This window comes from Triticum aestivum, chromosome 7B (genome assembly GCF_018294505.1).
Source record: "Triticum aestivum cultivar Chinese Spring chromosome 7B, IWGSC CS RefSeq v2.1, whole genome shotgun sequence".
Classification (NCBI taxonomy): domain Eukaryota; kingdom Viridiplantae; phylum Streptophyta; class Magnoliopsida; order Poales; family Poaceae; genus Triticum; species Triticum aestivum.
This window is the reverse complement of record NC_057813.1, coordinates 145,957,019-145,978,304: the sequence shown is the minus strand read 5'-3', so window position 1 is coordinate 145,978,304 and position 21,286 is coordinate 145,957,019.

The window sequence follows — 21,286 nt, the reverse complement described above, 5'->3', positions numbered from 1 at the left end:
ATTGCGACGTGCTGGGATTTATTGGCCGACTATGATTAATGATTGCTTCAGATATTATAAAGGATGTGAAGCTTGTAAAAAGTTTGGTGATATTCAATTGGCTCCTGCTGCTATGTTACATCCTATTATCAAACCGTGGCCTTTCAGAGGTTGGGGTTTAGATTTCATTGGACAAATCCACCCGTCTTCTTCAAAAGGGCATCGGTTCGTATTGGTGGCAACTGATTATTTCACTAAATGGTCTGAAGCAGTACCTCTCAAGAACATGACACATACGGAGGTAATTCAATTCGTAACCGAACACATTATTCATAGATTCGGTATTCCTCAAACGTTAACTACGGATCAAGGTTCATCTTTCATGTCACACCAAGTCAAAGAGTTTGCCGAATCTTATAACATAAAGTTGCTCAATTCCTCTCCGTATTATGCCCAAGCTAATGGACAAGCTGAGTCTAGCAATAAAATTTTAATCAAGCTCATCAAGAAGAAGATTGAGGATAATCCGAGGAGATGGCATGAGTTGTTGTCTGAAGCTTTGTGGGCACATAGAATTTCAAGGCATGGTGCTACCAAGGTGACTCCATATGAGCTTGTATATGGCCAAGAGGTTGTTTTACCAGTGGAAGTAAATTTGAATGCTTTGAGAATAGCCAAACAAAATGATTTATCGGCAGTAGACTTTTATAAGTTGACGATGGACAATATTGATGAAGTTGCCGATAAACGTTTGGTTGCTTTGAAGTCCATAGAGAGAGACAAGTTGAGGGTTGCAAGAGCTTACAATAAGAAAGTTAAGTTGAAGAATTTTCAAGTTGGTGATCTCGTTTGGAAAGTGATTTTGCCGATTGGTTCAAGAGATAGAAAATTCAGGAAGTGGTCTCCGACTTGGTAAGGTCCTTTTAGAATTACAAGGGTAGTTCCCAGAAACTCTTATTTGGTGGAATCTGTATAAGGGACGGTGTTACCTAGAGCTCTCAATGGCAAATACTTGAAGAAATACCACCAGAGTGTGTGGCAAGAAGCCTAAGTAGGCAATGGCCGATATATGATTATCGCCCTTAGCACAAATATGGCCGATACATAATTATCGCCCTGAGGAAAATAAATGGCCGATGGAGTGTTGACATCGTCCTTAGAACGAACACTATGCATATTATTTTTCGGCGTGCAAGCTTTGCCGAAAAATAGGGGGGCATGTGTTGATGCCTGATTTTGGCAAGATACACAGTGAAAGGGTTTTTAGCATGAAAAGTTTCACATCACTGAGTGGAACAACTTTGATGTTTAGGTTATCATCGTCCGACTCCATCTTAGGGGCCGAAATTATATTCCGAGTGGCAGAATTCAATATTCTGAGTGGTTTTCGGCCGATCATGCCTTCGAGACGACCTCGGATGAAGGAGTACTCTAAAGGAATTGTCTTTGTCTCGTCGAAGCAATCAATTTTTATATATAAATCATCTCAATCCGAGTTTGTATGCAAAAGTTACAATCAATACAGACCAGCCCTACCAAAGACCAAAATATTACGCTCGACACCAGACACATGTTAATGAGTGTCTGATACAATGCGTGAGCAATTCGACCTTCTGGATGGCCTTGAATGGAAAAACTTTCAATATGAAAAAGTTTTGTCTCGTCGAGCCGATCGATTTTCATATACAATTGAGACATTTGTCTCAATCCGAGGTCATATGCAACCTGAAGAGGAAAATCAAGATCAGGCTGTCTTTTCAGTCGGGAAATCCGAGTGGAAAGTTTTACCATCCGAGTGAAAACCTACCGATCGAGTAAAAGGTCGAGTGAAAACTTACCGATCGAGTAAAAGGTCGAGTGAAAACCTATCGATCGAGTAAAAGTTCGTGAAAACCTACCGACCGAGTAAAAGGTCGAGTGAAAATCTAACGATCGAGTAAAAAGTCGAGTGAAAACCTACCGATCGAGTAAAAGGTCGAGTGAAAACCTAACGATCGAGTAAAAGGTCGAGTGAAAACTTATCGATTGAGTAAAAGTTTGTCTTCTGAGTGAAAATATAGTCATCCGAGTGAAAGATTGTTTTCCGAGTGAAAAGGTCGAGTCGGATGGTCCGAGTGAAAGTCTCTAATATCCGAGTGGATGAGCTCGAATCCGTGTGAAACTGAACATGTGCCCGAAAGTTTATCAAGATGACCTCGGATGAAGAAGTGTTCAATACAGAAGTTATGCATACCATCAAAATAGTAAACTTTGGTTTTGGAGTCATCATCATCAAAGATAGTATATGGCCTACAAGTTCACTACGAGACTCGGATGATCCAGTCTACTGCAAGACCGAGTCCGACTGGAAGGTAAAGATGACCTCGAAGAGTATTCAAGATGGCCTTATTAATCAACATGAGAGTTGTTTGTATCATAGAGGCGCACAAGTTTGATATTTGGGCCGTCTTGATCGGAGATCATATGCAAGCTCGGCGGCCCGCGCAAGAAGGAAGACAGAGTTTGGGCCAGATTCAGACTGAATCCGAGTTGGAATAGAACTAGGACTCTAGGACGCGAATTGATGTAATTTTTCTTGTAAGGAAAGCCTAGATGAATCCTTTACTTGTACGGGAAGTCCAGCCGCCTGTTATATATGTTGGGGGTGACGGCCGATTGAACAACACACAATCGAACAAATCAATATACTACTTTTCCTGTCTAAGTATTACCTCTCCACCGTTTTCTCTCTCGTTCTTTGATGTTCTTCGTGTTTGAGAGCTGCTAATCTCGAGGCTCTAGGGGCGAGCGACCTAGGGCAGCCCATAGCCGCCGCACTCCCTGACGGGGTCCCTCTCGGGGGTGTGGGGTTTTCGGGTCTGCAAAAAGCGCCCCCCGACTGTCTTGCGTATCGCGCTGTCGGTCGGGTCTCCTTCGACGTGAGCTGCGGTGCATCACCCCCGGCGTCGAGGGTACACGTGACGTGTTCGTGTGTCAACCGGGTCCATAGTTATTAGCTAGATGGCTTCTTCTGTCTCGTTGAATCTCAATACAAAGTTCTCCTTGATCTTCTTGGAGATCTATTCGATGTAACTCTTTTTGCGGTGTGTTTGTCGAGATCCGATGAATTGTCGGTTTATGATCAAGTTTATCTATGAGAAATAATTGAATCTTCTCTGAATTCTTTTATGTGTGGTTAGTTATCTTTGCAAGTTCTTCGAATTATCAGTTTGGTTTGGCCTACTAGATTGATCTTTCTTGCAATGGGAGAAGTGCTTAGCTTTGGGTTCAATCTTGCGGTGTCCTTTCCCAGTGACAGCAGGGACAGCAAGGCACGTATTGTATTGTTGCCATCGAGGATAAAAAGATGGGGTTTATATCATATTGCATGAGTTTATCCCTCTACATCATGTCATCTTTCTTAATGCGTTACTCTGTTCTTCATGAACTTAATACTCTAGATGCAGGCAGGAGTCGGTCGATGTGTGGAGTAATAGTAGTAGATGCAGAATCGTTTCGATCTACTTGTCACGGACATGATGCCTATATACATGATCATGCCTAGATATTCTCATAACTATGCACTTTTTTATCAATTGCTCGACAGTAATTTGTTCACCCACTGTAATGCTTATGCTATCTTGAGAGAAGCCACTAGTGAAACTTATGGCCCCCGGGTCTATCTTTTATCATATAAGTTTTCCATCTACTTTTATTTGCATCTTTTACTTTCCAATCTATATCATAAAAATACCAAAAATATTTATCTTATCATATTATCTCTATCAGATCTCACTTCCGCAAGTTATCGTGAAGGGATTGACTACCCCTTTATTGTGTTAGTTGCGAGGTTCTTGTTTATTTGTGTAGGTGCGTCAGACTTTTGAGGAGCCTCCTACTGGATTGATACCTTGGTTCTCAAAAAATGAGGGAAATACTTACGCTACTTTGCTGCATCACCCTTTACTCTTCAAGGAAAACCAACGCAGTGCTCAAGAGGTAGCATCGAACTCCATTGGTGCGCCGCTAAGCATCCCCTCTCTATGGGTCGTCGTGGGTGTGCTTGTTGTGGGGCGCGATCGAAAGGTTGAAGAGACTAAGGTTATAATGCCCGTGGGAATTAAAGGGGAAGCCAGACGGCCTGGAATATCGATTGGCATGCCATGATGGCAGTTCTAATTTGCAGCGTGTAACTCCATCGTGTCGCACGTAACTGCATCGCGTGGCAATGAACGCAGCGCAACCGCATGCATATGGGGCCCCGACGTGATCGTGCGCAGGCCCAACCTGAAGGAAATATGCCCTAGAGGCAATAATAAAGTTATTATTTATTTCCTTATTTCATGATAAATGTTTATTATTCATGCTAGAATTGTATTAACCGGAAACTTAGTACATGTGTGAATACATAGACAAACATAATGTCACTAGTATGCCTCTACTTGTCTAGCTCATTGAGTCAAAGATGGATAAGTTTCGTAGCCATAGAAATGAGTTGTCATTTGATTAACGGGATCACATAATTAGAGAATGATGTGATTGACTTGACCCATTCCGTTAGCTTAGCACTTGGTCGTTTAGTATGTTGCTATTGATTTCTTCATGACTTATACATGTTCCTATGACTATGAGATTATGCAACACCAGTTTACCGGAGTAACACTTTGTGTGCTACCAAACATCACAACGTAACATGGTGATTATAAAGGTGCTCTACAGGTGTCTCCGAAGGTACTTGTTGAGTTGGCGTATTTCGAGATTAGGATTTGTCACTCCGATTGTCGGGAGAGGTATCTCTCGGCCCTCTCGGTAATCCACATCACTATTAGCCTTGCAAGCAATGTGACTAATGAGTAACTTGCAGGATGATGCATTACATAACAAGTAAAGAGACTTGCCGGTAACAAGATTGAAATAGGTATTGAGATACCGACGATCGAATCTCGGGCAAGTAACATACTGATGACAAAGGGAACAACGTATGTTGTTATGCGGTTTGAACGATAAAGATCTTCGTAGAATATGTAGGAGCCAATATGAGCATCCAGGTTCCTCTATTGGTTATTGACCGAAGACGTGTCTCGGTCATGTCTACATAGTTCTCGAACCCGTAGGGTCCGCATGCTTAAAGTTCGGTGACAATTTATATTATGATTTATGTGTTTTGATGTACCAAAGGTAGTTCGGAGTCCCGGATGAGAACGAGGACATGACGAGGAGTCCCGAAATAGTCGATACGTAAAGATCGATATATTGGCCGACTATATTCGGACTTCGGAAAGATTCCGAGTGATTCGGGTATTTATCGGAGTACCGGGGAGTTACGGGAATTCGCCGGGGAGTATATGGGCCTTATTGGGATTTAAGGGAAAGAGAGAGGGGAGGATGCCCCCCCAAGGCCTAGTCTTAATTGGACTAGGGGGAGGGGCTGCGCCCCCTCCTTCCTTCTCTTCTTTTTTCCCTATCCTTGACTCCTACTCCTACTACATGGAAGGAGGGGAATCCTACTCCCGGTGGGAGTAGGACTCCCCAGGGCGCGTCATAGAGAGGACCGACCCCTCCCCTCCTCTCCTCCTTTATATACTGAGGCAAGGGGCACCCCAAAGACACACAAGTTGATCTGTTGATCTCTCCCAGCCGTGTGCGGTGCCCCCCTCCACTATATTCCACCTTGCTAATATCATAGCGGTGCTTAGGCGAAGCCCTGCGTCGGTAGAATCATCGACACCGTCATCACACCGTCGTCCTGACGGAACTCTCCCGCAAAGCTCTGATGGATCGGAGTTCGTGGGACGTCATCGAGCTGAACGTGTGCTGAACTCCGAGCTGTCGTACATTCTATACTTGGATCGGTCGGATCGTGAAGACGTACGACTACATCAACCGCGTTGTGCTAACGCTTTAGCTTTCGGTCTACGAGGGTATGTGGACATCACTCTCCCCTCTCTCATTGCTATGTATCACCATGATCTTGCGTGTGCGTAGGATTTTTTTTTGAAATTACTACGTTCCCCAACAGTGGCATCCAGGCCAGGTTTTATGCGTAGATTTTATATGCATGAGTAGAACACAAGTGAGTTGTGGGCGATACAAGTCATACTGCTTACCAGCATGTCATACTTTCGTTCGGCGGTATTGTTGGATGAAGCGGCCCGGACCAACATTACGCGTACGCTTACACAAGACTGGTTCTACCGACGTGCTTTGCACATAGGTGGCTGGCGGGTGTCAGTTTCTCCAACTTTAGTTGAACCGAGTGTGGCTATGCCCGGTCCTTGAGAAGGTTAAAACAACACTAACTTAACGAACTATCGTTGTGGTTTTGATGCGTAGGTAAGAACGGTTCTTGCTCAGCCCGTAGCATCCATGTAAAAGTTGCAACAACAAAGTAGAGGACGTCTAACTTGTTTTTGCAGGGCATGTTCTGATGTGATATGGTCGAGACCTGATGAGATATAAGTTGTTGTATGAGATGATCATGTTTTGTTGAAGTTATCGGCAACTGGCAGAAGCATTATGGTTGTCTCTTTATTGCATAAAGATGCAAGCGCCAAATAATTGCTTTGCTTTATCGCTATGCGATAGCAATAGTTGCAAGAGCAATAGTTGGCGAGACGACTATGTGACAACACATTGATACAGATCAAGATGATGGAGATCATGGTGTCATGCCGGTGATGATGGAGATCATGATGATGCTTTGGAGATGGAGATCAAAGGCACAAGATGATGATGGCCATATCATGTCACATATTTTGATTGCATGTGATGTTTATCTTTTATACATCTTATTTTTCTTAGTTCGATGGTAGCTTTATAAGATGATCTCTCACTAAATTTCAAGGTATAGGTGTTCTCCTTGAGTATGCACCGTTGCGAAAGTTCTTCGTGCCGAGACACCACGTGATGATCGGGTGTGATAAGCTCTACGTTCTAATACAACGGGTGTAAGACAGTTTTACACACGCAGAATACTCAGGTTAAACTTGATGAGCCTAGCATATGCAGATATGGCCTCGGAACACTGAAGACCGAACGGTCGAGCGTGAATCATATAGTAGATATGATCAACATAGTGATGTTCACCATCGAAAACTACTCCATCTCACGTGATGATCGGACATGGTTTGGTTGATTTCGATCACGTGATCACTTAGATGAGTAGAGGGATGTCTATCTAAGTGGGAGTTCTTAAGTAATATGATTAATTTAACTTTAATTTATCATGAACTTAGTCATGATAGTATTTTGCAAATAATGGTGTAGATCAATAGCTCGCATTGTTGTTTCCCTATGTTTTATATGTGTTCCTAGGGAAAACTAAGTTGAAAGATGATAGTAGCAATAATGCGGACTGGGTCCATGATCTGAGGTTTATCCTCATTGCTGCACAGAAGAATTATGTCCTTGATGCACCACTAGGTGATAGACCTATTGCAGGAGCAGATGCAGACGTTATGAACGTTTGGCTAGCTCAATATGATGACTACTTAATAGTTTAGTACACCGTGCTTAACGGCTTAGAATCGGGACTTCAAAGATGTTTTGAACGTCATGGACCATATGAGATGTTCCTGGAGTTGAAGTTAATATTTGAACCAAATACCCGAGTTGAGAGATATGAAGTCTCCAACAAGTTCTATAGCTAAAAGATGGAGGAGAATTGCTCAACTAGTGAGCATGTGCTCAGATTGTCTGGGTACTACAATCACTTGAATCAAGTGGGAGTTAATCTTCCAGATAAGATAGTGATTGACAGAGTTCTCTAGTCACCATCACCAAATTACTAGAACTTCGTGATGAACTATAGTATGCAAGGATGACGAAAATGATTCCCGGGCTCTTCGTGATGTTGAAATCGACGAAGGTAGAAATCAAGAAAGAGCATCAAGTGTTGATGATTGACAAGACCACTAGTTTCAAGAAAAGGGAAAGAAAGGGAAACTTCAAGTAGAATGGCAAGCAAGTTGTCACTCCCGTGAAGAAACCCAGAACTGGACCAAAGCCTGAAACTGAGTGCTTCTACTGCAAAGGAAATGGTCACTGGAAGCGGAAATACCCTGAATATTTGGTGGATAAGTAGGATGGCAAAGGAACAAGGGTATATTTGATATACAGGTTATTGATGTGTACCTTACTAGTGTTTATAGTAGCCCCTGGGTATTTGATACTTGTTCGGTTGCTAAAAATTAGTAACTCGAAACAGGAGTTACATAGTAAACAAAGACTAGTTGAGGGTGAAGTGATGATGTGTGTTGGAACTAGTTCCAAGATTGATATGATCATCAACTTTCGGGATTAGTGTTAAACCTAAATAAATGTTATTTGGCATTTGCGTTGAGCATGAATATGATTTGATCTTGTTTATTGCAATACAGTTATTCATTTAAAATCTGAGTATAATTGTTGTTCTGTTTACATGAATAAAACATTCGATGGTCATACACCCAATAAAATAGTTTGTTGGATCTCGATCGTAGTGATACACATATTCATAATGTTGATGCCAAAAGATGCAAAGTTGATAATGATAGTGCAACTTATTAGTGGCACTTCCGTTTGGGTCATATCGGTGTAAAGCGCATGATGAAACTCCATAAAGACGGATTTTTGGAATCACTTGGTTATGAATCATTTGATGCTTGCGAACCGTGCCTTTTGGGCAAGATGACTAAAACTCCGTTCTCTGGAACAATGGAACGAGCTACTAACTTGTTGGAAATAATACATACCGATGTATGCGATCCAATGAGTGTTGATTCTTGTGGCGAGTATTGTTATTTTCCGACTTTCACAGATGATTTGAGCAGATATGGGTATATCTACTTAATGAAACACAAGTCTGAAACATTTGAAAAGTTCAAAGAATTTCAGAAGGAAGTGGAGAATCATCGTAACAAGAAAAATAAAGTTTCTACGATCTGATCGTGGAGGAGAATATTTGAGTTACGAGTTTGGTCTTCATATAAAACAATGTGGAATAGTTTCACAGCTCACACCACATGGAACACCACAGCGTAATGGTGTGTCCGAACGTCGTAACCGCACTTTATTGGATATGGTGCAATCTATGATGTATCTTACCGATTTACCACTATCGTTTTGGGGTTATGCATTAGAGACAGCTACATTCACTTTAAATAGGGCACCATCAAAATCCATTGAGACGACACCTTATGAACTATGGTTTGGCCAGAAACCAAAGTTGTCGTTTCTTAAAGTTTGGGGCTGCGATGCTTATGTGAAAAATTTCAACCTGATAAGCTCGGACCGAAATCGGAGAAGTGCGTCTTCATAGAATACCCAAAGGAAACTGTTGGGTACACCTTCAATCACAGATCCGAAGGCAAGATATTCGTTGCTAAGATGGATCCTTTCTAGAGAAGGAGTTTGTCTCGAAGGAAGTGAGTGGGAGGAAAGTAGAGCTTGATAAGGTAATTATACCTTCTCCTGAACTGGAAAGTAGTTCATCACAGAAATTAGTTCCACTGATTCCTACACCAATTAGTGAGGAAGCTAATGATGATGATCACGGAACTTTAGATTAAGTTACTACAGAACCTCGTAGGTCTTCCAAAGTACAGTCCGCACCAGAGTGGTACGGTAATCCTATTCTGGAAGTCATGTTACTAGACCATGATGAACCTACGAACTATGAGGAAGCGATGATGAGCCCAGATTCCGTGAAATGGCTTGAAGGCCATGAAATCTGAGATGGGATCCATGTATGAGAACAAAGTGTGGATACTTAAGTCTGTCGGAATCATGTTAGCAATTGCCACATTTTATGAAATCTGGAAAATGGATGACAAAACTGCATTCCTTAATGGATTGTTTAAAGAAGAGTTGTATATGATGCAACCAGAAGGTTTTGTCAATCCTAAAGATGCTAACAAAATGTTCAAGCTCCAGCGATCCATCTATGGACTGGTGGAAGCATCTCGGAGTTGGAATATATGCTTTGACGAGTTGATCAAAGCATATGGTTTTATACAGACTTTTGGAGAAGCCTGTATTTGCAAGAAAGTGAGTGGGAGCTCTGTAGCATTTCTAAAACTATATGTAGATGACATATTGTTGATTGAAATGTTATAGAAATTCTGGATAGCATAAAAGGATACTTGAATAAGAGTTTTTCAAAGAAAGACCTCGGTGAAGCTGCTTACACATTGTTCATCAAGATCTATAGAGATAGATCAAGACGCTTGATGAGATTTTTCAATGAGCACATACCTTGATAAGATTTTGAAGTAGTTCAAAATGGAACCGTCAGAGAAAGAGTTCTTGCCTGTGTTGCAAGGTGTGAAGTTGAGTAAGACTCAAAACCCGACCATGGCAGAAAATAGAAAAGGAATGAAAAGGCATTCCCTATGTGTCGGTGTACAAAAGTAGGGGTTCTCCTTTTGACCCCTTTACTTGTGCATGGGCAGTCAGAGCCACGCGCCGTGGTCACGCATAGTAGGGCAAAGGAGGGAAGCCGGAGAGAAGCCGAAGGCTCGAGACGAATAGGGCAACATCAAGGACCAAGGCCACAAAGTGCAGATGGGCGAAGCAGGTTTCCCCAGCAAGACCCTTCCCGGGGGCAGCCCCGGCGAGCCCCTTGCCGGGGCAGCTCGCCCACACCAGCGAAGCGGGCCACCCGGTGGCATGCAGATCTTTGTGAAGACATAGAATGCTCAAGATCAGATGAGGATTGGAAAGAAACACTCCCTGCCGAGATCCCTACCGAAGAAATCCATAAGACCCCCGGCAACGTCCTTGCCAGGGACGCCAGTGCGCCACGGCAAGACCCTTGCCAGGCCACCCGGCAAGACCCTTGCCGGGCCACCCGACAAGACCCTTGCCCGAGGCGACAGCAGGGCCACTACCAGACCCACACCAACCAACTCCCCACCGCCGTCCGCATGTAGCTGCCAGCCCAACCAGCTAGGCAGGCACCTGCGTGGCAACACACAGCTTCCAGGCCAACTCAGCATGCACCTGCGTGGCGGCATGCAGATCTTTGTGGAGGCTCCACCATCGAGCCACCTCAGCTGCTTGCCTACCTACATGGCACCGCATGCATCACCGGCCAGGGCGCGTGTCGAAGCGAGGAGGAGCGGTGACGGACGGGACGGGCCTCACTCCCATCCCCGATAAAGTGAGGGACACCTAAGCCATGCATTAAATGCATCTTGTCTGGTAATACGGGCGATAAGCTCGCAATACTGTAGGCCTTTCCACCTCCTGTGTGCCACTGTGGCAGCCCCTTCGCCTATAAAAGGAGGCTCGTGGCATACAGGGAAAGGATTCGGCTCTTTCGAACCACGCAGCACCCGTAGCTAGTTCGAAAGCTCAAGAACACTCAATACATCCACCAAGCAGGACTAGGGTTTTACGCATCCTTGCGGCCCAAACCTGGGTAAACGATCCCCGTGTCAATTGCTAATCCTACTCTTCTCACAAACACGCGCCCCGCAACCGTAGTAAGGATTCTTGTGATCCCATAGGTGTCGTTTCCCACCGACATCTTTAGTGCGCTAGGTATGGGCTGGCAATTGTTAGAATCTGGTCTGGTAGTTGGCCTAGCAGTTCTTCGTTGCCGCGAATCCCGCAGAGAAGGCGACCAAGAGAGCAGTGCTGCCTGCGAGCGCAAGGGATGCCTGCGCGGCGACGAAAAAGCTAAGTCATGCCAACCTTTAAACTCTTCTCCTTAATATGAGGTTATCATCCTCGAAAATTCTGCCTATGTATGGAAAACCTGTACGCAGAGGGGCCCTCCCGCGATTGGCAACGCCTTTGTTCTGTTTCGAGTCTGCTCAACAGTTCAGGCGGCCGCGTCGAGAGCGGCAGGGTAGCCTTCCGCCGTCAGCCACGCTCTCGATTCTGACTCGAGTCAAACTCGACAGATTGAGCGGCCGCGTTGATGGCGGTAAGGTGGTTTGCCCGGCAGCAAGCACACCTGGCAGGCTAATGAGGATCCGTCCTCGAGATGCTTCCCTGGGTTTACGCGCCGGCAAGCCTACCCAGTTAGCGCAGGGTGGACATACAAAGGAAAATTGAATAGGAAAATAACATGCATAATGTCAAGAGTACTGAAGAGTTATATGACATAAATTGCCACCGCGGTTCTAACTAAAGATAGCAATTTTCTTGGTCATGAACTTGCAGCGGCAGTAAGGAACGGGGTGCCTAGTCCCGGCGCTGGCTCTCCAACCTCTTGATTTTGTCGATGCGGCCGAGGATGGGCTTGATATGCTCATTGAGCGCCGGGATGTCAGCATCCTCCGGCAAGCTCTTCAACGCAGCTTCGAAGTCGTGGTCAGGATGCCAGTGCGATATCTTGGCAAGCACCCTGGTCATGACACCCCAGCAAAGCATCCGGGACTCCTCGGCCAGGGAGGCCGTTCGGTCGGAGTGAAGCCGCTCCAGAGTGCCGATGACCTTCTCAAAGTACAGGGTCAGGTTGGCGTTGGGGCTCAGGCTCGCCTCCGGGGCGTACCTCATGTTTGGCATCCCCATGATGCCCAGCTGCGTGGCGGCCGATTCCGCAATGACGGCGAGGCGTTCAAGCCAACGCTTCTTGCCCTCCATGTGGTCCTTGAGGTTGGTGGTCTCGTTCATCCGCCGCTGCTTCTTGGTCTCCAGCTCCTTGGTCAGGTTCCCCTCTCGGGCTTTGGCCTCCGACAACATCTTTTCGAGATCCCCCAGCTTCTGCTTGAGGTCTCTGATGGAGTTGTTGGCTTTCGAGAGTTCTCCAGCCTTGCTGACATACGTGCCCTGCGCCTCCACCAGGGCACTGTTGAGCGTGTCCTTCTCCGTGGATAGCTTCAAAGCTTGCTCCTCCAGCTCCTTCACCTTGCCGGTGTGGGCCAGAGCCTGGGCATTGAGTGCCTCCTAATGCCTCTGCTCCAGCTCTTGGGTCTGCCGCACGACGAGCTTGTCTACCTCCTCATCCTTGCTACGGAGCGTGGCGGCAAGCTTCCCCTCGCGATCGGCAAGATCCTTCTTGACGTCGGCCAGCTTCAGGGTGATCTCCACGTTGCGTTTGGACAGCTCACCCTGGGCGGCCTTCAGCTCGTCGTGAGCCTGGCGGAACCAATCCTACGCCTCGGCAACGCGCCCTTCGAAGTCTGCCTCCGCCCTCTCCACCACCGCCGTCCTGGACTTGGCCTTGTCCAGACATGCGCGGTGGAGTGCCTGAAGCTTCCGGAAGCCGGCACCTATGGCCTGGAGCAGCCGCTCCTCCTAGGAGCCAACGCCGCCAACGCCCAGCTCGTTGACGACTTCGAGCCCAGCGGCGGCAAGCACCTCCTCGTCGAACACCTCTCCCTCAAGGGGAGCCCTGGTGCTCGACACACCTAGGACGTGGACGAAGAGATCGTAGCTCACCCTCAAGTACCTGCCAGAGCCGGAGGCAGCGGAGCAGGAGGGAAGGTCGTCAAACACCACCTCCTCGGCAGCGCCCTTGCCGGCTTCCCCGGCAGGCTCCTTGCTGGGCTCCTCGGCGGGCTCCTTGGCGGCATCCTCAGCAGGGCCCTCGGTGCCCTCCTTGGCAGCGAGCTTCTTGGCCTGCACCGCGGCATCTGCGTCGACATCCTTGATGATGGTGTCGACGTTCTCTGAGTCCATCGAGGAGGGGTCTGGATGCCAAGAAGGAGACAGGGCGGGGCCGAGATCAAAAGCCAGTAAGGAAGGGGAGAAAGAAAGAACGCCAGCGGAAATGGAGAGCGAGTGGCTTACCCGTGCCAGGCCTAGAGGAGGAAGTCCCTTCTCCGCCAAGGTTCGGTGTCGAGGCAAAGCCACCGGCGCCCATGTTCTCCTCCTCCTCCTCCGTGTGCATGGCCTCGACGCTTGGTGCCCTTGCCGGGGACGCCCTCGGGCCGGTGTGGTCGACGGGGCGGCACGATGGGAGACGCCCTCTGTGGCTCCCCTTGGTGTTGCTCCCCTCCTACATCCATGGCAGGGTCAGTACCAAAGCGTCGTGCATTGTGCATGCTGAAAAAGGATGGGTGATGGGCTCACGCTGGGGGCTGGGCTGGGGGCTGCTGTCCGGGCTGCTCAACACCACCAGTGGCATGCTGGAGGGGCTTGCCGGGGGTTAGCCACTCCTTGAAATCCTGGCCCTCTTCACCCTTTGGGCGAGCGTCTTCACGTCGCTGCAAAATAAGGATAATTCAGAATGGGCGGCATCATTGGGGAAAAAAGAGAGGGCAGGGAGAAAGCAGAGCTTACTCCTCCTCCTCCTCCTCCTCCTCCTCTGCTGTTTTCCTCTTCCTCTCCGGGCTGAGGGGTCCGAAGTCAAATGCAATCCCCACGCTGATGTTTGCCGGAAAAGGGGGAGGCGATGGCATCCGAGCACGATTGGACGATGAAGAAGCAGATGCCTTCTTCTTCGATACTGCGGCCTTCGCCGCTTTCTTCGTCGCCGCCGCCCTTGTCTGGCGCATCGGTGCCTCCTAGGCCTACCACAGCTGCGTGGCCCGGTCGGGGCAGACCGGCTCGCCGGAGGTGGCCCGCCACAGGACCCGCCCTTTTCCGGCAATTGGAGGGTCGACGGTCGCGGTTTTCTCCCCCTCGCCCTCTGTCGGTGTCAAAACCGGCAGATCTCGGGTAGGGGGTCCCGATCTGTGCGTCTTAGGCTGATGGTAACAGGAGGCAAGGAAAACAATGTTTACCCAGGTTTGGGCCCTCTAGATGGAGGTAAAACCCTACTTCCCACTTGATTGATATTGATGATATGAGTAGTACAAGAGTAGATCTACCACGAGATCATAGAGGCTAAACCCTAGAAGCTAGCCTATGATGATTATGATTGTGATCGTGATCGGCCTTCTAAGGACCAACCTCTCCGGTTTATATAGACACCGGAGAGGGCTAGGGTTTTTATGGAGTTGGTTACAAGGAAGGAAATATAATATCCGGATCGCCAAGCTTGTCTTCCACGCAAAGGAGAGTCCCATCCGGACACGGGATAGAGTCTTGAGTCTTGTATCTTCACGCTCCAACAGTCCGGATGAAGTATATAGTCCGGCTGTCCGGATACCCCCTAATCCAGGACTCCCTCAGTAGCCCCTGAACCAAGCTTCAATGATGATGAGTCCGGCGTGCAGTCTTGTCTTCGGCATTGCAAGGCGGGTTCTATCTATGAATTCTCCAAAGTAATTATCAAACACTTAGATCGTGTCCGGATCTGCAAGATGATCTTCACATACCACCGTAAGGAGCATATCTTAAATCCAATCCGCTGGCAATCTTCGTACGTCGCACCCTTGCATCATGGCCCAGCCCAACACGAACTGGTGTACCTTAGCCCACCTCGACTCACGTTGTGAGGCAGCTTTATTGGCACGCCCTGCCAAAGCAGAGATCGTGTTCCGCTTATTACGGGATCTTCCATCAATACGGGCGTGCGCCACCCATGACGACTGTTGGTATAACTTCGTGTGTTTTTAGATAAGTCTCCAGCGGTCACGCTGAGGACTCTTGATATTCACCCCCTTTATAAAGGGGTCGAGGCCAATACCTCTTCTCCACCACCCTTGCGCCCTTTCGCATCTCGAGTTCTATCACCCGAGACCCAAACTCAAACACCCCAGATCCTCCGATATGTCCGGATCCAACCCTCATGGCCGGTGGGTGGCTTCCTCGATTAAAGAGGAGGACATTGTGAGGCTTAGGTAGGTCGGATATCTGACTGCCGATATCCAGCACAGGCTTCCCGCTCCAGGGCAGGTCGTCCCTACTCTCGAGCCCAATGAGAGCATCGTATTTGTTCCTCACTTCCTCCTTGGCTTGGGCCTCACCCTTGATCCCTTTGTGAGGGGGCTCATGTTTTATTACGGGTTAGATTTTCATGATCTAGCTCCGGACGCTATCCTCCATATCTCGTCATTCATCATTGTGTGCGAGGCCTTTCTCCACGTCACTCCACACTTCGGCTTATGGCTGAAGACCTTTAATGTGAAGCCGAAGATGATCGAGGGGCGACATGCGGAGTGCGGAGGTGCCATAATAAGCAGGAACGCCGATGCCCCATGGCCAGAGGGTTCTTTCCAAGAAGTATCTGATGTATGGCAGCGGAGGTGGTTTTACGTCACGGCTTCCAGAGGTACAAAGTGGGTGGCCGCCCCCGACTTCCGCTCGGGCCCTCCATCACAAGTGGCGTCATGGACCGACATAGGATGGAATTGGGGGCCCGCTAGTGACGTACCAATACTGCAGAGCCGTATCCGGGAGCTTCTTGAGAGGGACATTAACCTTGTCAGCATAATTCAAGTAATGCTAATCCGACGGATGTTGCCGTGCAAATGCCGGCGTCTCCGGATGTGGGAGTTTAATCCAGAGGTTCCGTGGACCATTAAGCACTTCTTGGCCTGAAGCTCGAAGGGATGTGTAAACTATTCTTCGGACCACAAGTGAAGTGTCCGGACACCACTGAGGATGCGGGCCTAAGCTGCAATTGCCTAGATGCCCAAGTAAGTAACCTTGAAACCGGACACTTCGTTTATATTTGTCATAGTCATTATTCTGAAAATCCTCCGTGGCCAGGAATGGCTCAGCATGACGGAGAGAATCAGGTGTCCGGCGCCACATCCCGAAGGCTCGCCTAGTCCAACCATTGCCAAGATGCTTGGCCGGGTACTCAGCAAAATGTCCTCAGGGAAAGACGAAGGGAAGAACAGAGAAGTCGAACATCACACACTGTGCATCCAAACTGGGGGAATTGCTACCTCCCCTAAGGAGGATAGTCGGGAAGGGGAGTCTAAAGCCTCCTCCCCGTGCTGGAAGAAGAGGGCCGCCTCCGAAGACTTGGAGACGGAGGTGCCCAAGCAGGGGAAGAAAGCGTCACCAGGGGGCCTGCCCCGAAGGGTGTCCTTACTGTGTCATGCCTGCCAACGGGCCAGCCCTCCACCGAGCTGTAAGTTAACCATAAATTCGAAGGTACTTGTTTTCTTCGAGTACACTAACCAGGATCCATTCTTTGAAGTCCGGCTAGCAGCTCTTCTCAACAGAGTTCATCTTCGGGGGATCTTCCTCCGGAGATGATGGAGAGTGAGACCCCACCAGCCTCTCCGGCTCATGAGGCGGGCGACACCGAGGTGTCATCACGGAGGAGTTCGGCTCTGCCGAAGCCAGAAGCTAATCCTTCAGCCGCCCTGAGCCCGGAACGTTTGGCTTCCACGGGGGGCGATGAGAAGGGTCTGGCACAGTTTGGTGTCCGGCCGGACATACTAACGGACCTTTTGGAGCAAGCTGCGCTCTCGGAGGAGCACTGCTCATTAATGAGAACGGTGCTCAAGAAGATTTCATCCGCCACAAGCGGTTTGAATGAAGCATTTACGAGCCTGCTCAGAGGCTTTGAGGTATGTAGTAAAAAATACATAATTTTTTGGTTGTGAGGCACGCGCTAGGTGTGCTCCATATGGATAGTAGCCCCTGAGACTCTGGTTTCCCGCCCTAGGCGGCAAATGGAGATCATATTGTGTAAGTAATGATTGTGCTGTACATATGCACAGGTATCTAAGGATCCAGCAGCCGGCCAGTCCGTTGAAGTTGCCGAACTAAGGAGGCAGATTGGGTCTATTGATGCCGACATCACGCTGGTGAATGAGCGGCTGATTGAGTCACAAGGTATGTGCTCTGCTTTCCTTATTATGTTGTGTAGGAAAATATGAGAGATGCATGATATTAAAGCGACATGCTTGGACTACAGACGGTGCTGCTGAGGGCGGAACATGCCCAGGCCAAGGAACAAGCTCGGGCTAGCAATGCAGCTTCCCTAAAGTCGGTCGAAGAGTTGAGAGCCGAACAGGCTTCTCATCGCCGAAGTGAAGACAAGATAGCCGAAATGGCTGTGGAGTTAAAAAATGCTGCTGACCAGTATGAGCTCCTTGAAAAGGAGAATCAGGTTAATTCGGCTGACCTGAACAAGGCACTTAATGCGGCCAAGGAGATGTGGACCGAAATTAGGGAGTTGCGGGAGGAGCTTCGACAGGCCGGAAAAATCACGGCCGGGAGCCCCTACTTGCTGCGGATGAAGTTTTTGGATCCGAAGTATGCTCTCCTGGATCGATGCTGGAGTCCTGCAGATGCTTATGCGGACTTGGCGAAGAGTACAGCTGATGCCGCCAAGTTTTTTGAGGGTCAAGGTGATAAAGAAGTGGAGAAGCTATTCTGGTCCCAATTCAATGCTCCTGCGCGTCCATTGCCGTTGAGTGAGAAGATGGCTGCTTTGGCGGAGCTTCATAGGTGTTCCGGGCTTGCCTTGCGGTCTGTAATAGACCATCTTTAGCCGAAGGGGCCTAAGCAAGACAGTTATTTTGGTTTGGTGCAACAATTCCTTGGTGCCGTATCTCAAATCGATGCCATGAGGAGGTCGGCATGTATAGAGGGTACACGGATGGCACTTGCCCATGTTAAAGGATATTGGACAGATATGGAGGCCACCATCATTGCGACCCAGACTCCGGCGGGAGGCCAGGATCCGGCCGAGCACTACTTGGAGAAGGTAACAGAAGGTGCTCGCTTAATAGAGGCTATGTGCTCGAAGAATGTCATGTTCGAGTGACAAATCGTGTCATTGTAAAAACAATGTTATTTTGATTATGAGGCCATATTTATACTTTGTGCCCGAATGTATTATTTGTGCCTCCTGTGCGGCCGTTTTTATGTATATGTGTAATTCTCAAAGTTAGCAGTCGGCTTCAGCCCCCACGCATACAATGCGGGGGTGTTCGCGAAAAAAAATATGCATAATCACACTTTATCCAACGTCTTGGTCCATGAAGGAGGTGATCGCACGACGAACTAGGCAACCAGACTATATAGCTGTAACACTTTCACTTAGCCATAGGAGTTTGACAGTGGGGCTACTATGTAGCCCCTACTAATTTTGCATGCATCCGAATACGGGCGTGTATGTACATGACCGGGAAACGGCCCTTCGTTAATGCGGAGGAATCCTAAAGACTCCAGTAAGTCTTCGAGTGGTTGAACAGTCTCTCGTTGTATCATGACAGTCAGTTTTCGGCATTCTCTACTGAGGTGCTCATCCGGAATAACTAGGGCACAATCGCAATAGTTCTCCTTTCGCCGCCTTAGCCGATAAGAACGAAATGTAAGGCGGCAAACCCAGGAGCTGGGCAAACCCAACATTTTACCAAAGACATGATTCGGAGCTGATGCATATAAGGCCAAACTCGTGACGCCGAACACTCCCGAAGGTATTCAGACTTTATAACAGAAAATGGGCTGAAGAATTCCCTTTCATTATAAACCCAGTATTTCCAGGTACATGCATTAGTCTGTCATGGCAAAATGCCAATAACGGGAGTATCCTCTGTGGATATAGTACCCATGGGATGTGTAAACAACAAGAGGCAATAAAAAGGTTTACACAGGGGCTTAATCTAAAGAGAAACCTTTGAGCGGGACCCTACTGCACGTCTGCACCTTTGTCTCCGTTGTGCCGTATCCTGGAAGGGTATCCCGCGAATGTTGTTTGTAGAAAGGAAACTTGTGTAGAAGAGTACAACGTAAGCATGCGATGGATAGTAAAAGTGTAAGACGTTGGTCTGCCAATAAGGTTAAGCCAAGAGTGGGGCTTTACTAAATATTTATAGCCCCTGGTGTCCTCTATGGGATTACATATACGGCGCCCTGGCTCAGTTTTATCTGGGCTTCCGGACTTGTCTAACCGTGTCCGTGGTCTTAATGACCAGTCATGCTTTTTGGTATTGGAGGCCGCTTAGGGTCCGGCCGCTACGGCCGTCCCGTGTTCCTCCACGCGTGAAGAGCGCTCTGTCTTTCCGTTAACGGTGATGATGCCTCGTGGACCGGGCATCTTGAGTGTGAGGTAGGCGTAGTGCGGTACTGCGTTGAAGCGGGCAAAGGCCGTTCTCCCAAGCAATGCGTGATAGCCGCTCTGGAAGGGTGCGATGGTGAAGAGTAACTCTTCGCTTTGAGAGTTGCTCAGGGAGCCGAATGTTACCTCCAGTATGACGGAGCCCCTGCTGTAGGCTTCAATGCCTGGTATCACCCCTTCAAAGGTGGTGTTGCTTTGGTTGATTCTGGATGAGTCTATTCCCATCCTGCGAGCAGTGTCCTGGTATATTAAATTGAGACTACTGCCGCCGTCCGGAAGGACGCGGGTAAGATGGTATCCGTCAATTATTGGGTGGAGCACCAAGGCATCTAATCCTCTGCGCCGAATACTAGTCAGGCAGTCCATGTGATCAAAGGTGATCGGACAAGCCGACCAGTGGTTAGGTGTGGGTACGACGGGTTTTATGGCGTATGCGTCTCTGAGCGTGCATTCATGCCTTCTCTTGGGTGGGTGAGTCGCGTGGATCGTGTTTACCGTTTTTACCTCTGGTGGGAATTTTTTCTGTCCCCCAGTGTTCGGCTGGCGAGGTTCATCTTCGTCTTCACTTGGTGTTTCCCTTCCCTTGTGCCCGGCGTTTAATTTGCCGGCCTGCTTGAAGACCCAGCATTCTCTGTGAGTGTGGTTCGCAGGTTTGTCGGGGGTGCCATGAATTTGGCACAGTCTGTCCAGGACTCTGTTCAGACCGGACGGTCCTTCTTTACTGCCTTTAAATGGCTTCTTTTGCTGACCAGGTCGAGAGCCCCTGAATCCAGCGTTGACCGTTGTGTTGTCCGGGCTCTCTTCCTTGTTTTGATTTTGTTTTTATTCCGCTATGGCTTCCTGTTGCCATCCCTTATTTCGGATGTGCTTGGGTCGCTGGTGCCTTTATGGGCCAACCAGCTATCTTCACCCGTGCAAAAGCGGGTCATAAGGCTCGGTGAGGCTACCATTGTCCTTGGCTTTTCTTGGCCGAGGTGTCTGGCGAGCCACTCATCTCGGATGCTGTGTTTGAACGCCGCTAATGCCTCGGCATCCGGACAATCAACAATTTGATTCTTCTTAGTGAGGAATCTGTTCCAAAGCTTGCGGCCGGACTCTCCGGGCTATTGGATTATGTGACTTAAATCGTCCGCATCCGGAGGCCGGACATAATTCCCTTGAAAATTGGCCTTGAAAGGATCCTCGAGTTCCTCCCAACTTCCAATTGAATTTTCGGGGAGGCCTTTCAACTAGTGTCGAGCTGGTCCCTTCAACTTGAGGGGAAGATATTTGATGGCGTGGAGGTCATCTCCATGAGCCATATGTATATGCGGGATAAAATCCTCGATCCAGACCCCTGGGTCTGTCGTTCCGTCGTATGCCTCTATGTTCACAGGTTTAAAACCCTGTGGAAATTCATGGTCCAGTACTTCTTTGGTGAAGCATAGGGGGTGAGCGCCCCCTCTGTATCTGGACGTGCTGTGGCATGCAGTCGGCTGTCAT